At 40.0% G+C, this 878-nt stretch overlaps 1 long non-coding RNA gene across 5 annotated transcripts in view; it reads right to left on the minus strand.

Annotated features, from left to right (window-relative positions):
* The window catches only part of LOC105174430, a 2148-nt gene continuing 1415 nt past the window's right edge, over window positions 146-878 (minus strand). For 3 of the 5 annotated variants that reach the window (XR_002287987.1, XR_002287984.1, XR_002287988.1), the window contains 3 exons: window positions 484-719; window positions 255-412; window positions 146-170 (listed from right to left, as the gene is read on the minus strand). This is a non-coding gene — a long non-coding RNA (uncharacterized LOC105174430). Of the gene's footprint in view, window positions 171-254; window positions 413-483; window positions 727-878 lie in introns of all 5 variants that reach the window. The other 2 variants (XR_002287985.1, XR_002287986.1) reach the window with 1 other exon arrangement.

Consider the following 878-nt stretch of genomic DNA (forward strand, 5'->3'; position numbering starts at 1 on the left):
AGATTAGTTACCAGAGTCTATCAAAGCATTGGTTTTATCAGCAGCGGTGCTTGGATCAGGTTGAATATGAGTTCTACGGCATATAATCTCTAACTCTCACCTCTTCTTCATAACAAGTTCCTTCAACCTGCTTGCTTCATTTTTGTGAGCCTCTCGACCTCTGCTGATACCTGTCGGAGTTAACACTACAGATTGGTCAACTACTCATATGGGAAGGGAGCAGTACAGTTAGGGATTTTATGTTGCCGCTGTACCCGTTCAATCACCTCTAATGAAAGAGCGTCTTGGTTGCACAATTTCTGATTCCGAGGAACCAAGAACAGAAGTAATTCTCAAGAAGCAGACCTTGTCTTCCTTTTGGTGTATCCATCAAGTTCCATAGTTCAAATAGGGATCCAGCTACATCTTTAAGCTGCAACCGCCATAGTTTTCAATGAACAAGTAAATGAAAAATAAACATAAGATTATCGAGATGCACAATACCTTTTGTAGACGAAATTTTCTTTCTGTTTTCAACCCCAGGATAGCCTGATCAAGCCCCTCTAATATGCTTTTACTGATATTTGTCACAAGTTCCATGCATGATCCATGCAAGCTTGGATGGACATCACTCACTGTTTTGCCAAAATCCAAGCTTAGGACACTGGTCAAAGTATGCACTTCATTCACATAATCCAAACCTTTTTGGAGGATTTCAGACTACAAACCAAATCCACGGCCTGCACACTTGCCACCAGTTTAAAAAAAGAACACAATCACCAAATATTCATATAAGACCTAGAAGCATTAGGTCATCAATAAGAGAGAAGGCTAGCAAACATGTCTATATAATCAAGTACACAGAAAACAAGACCTCGATGACCATGAAAAATCACAGG

This window comes from Sesamum indicum, linkage group LG11, assembly GCF_000512975.1.
Source record: "Sesamum indicum cultivar Zhongzhi No. 13 linkage group LG11, S_indicum_v1.0, whole genome shotgun sequence".
In the NCBI taxonomy this organism is placed as follows: domain Eukaryota; kingdom Viridiplantae; phylum Streptophyta; class Magnoliopsida; order Lamiales; family Pedaliaceae; genus Sesamum; species Sesamum indicum.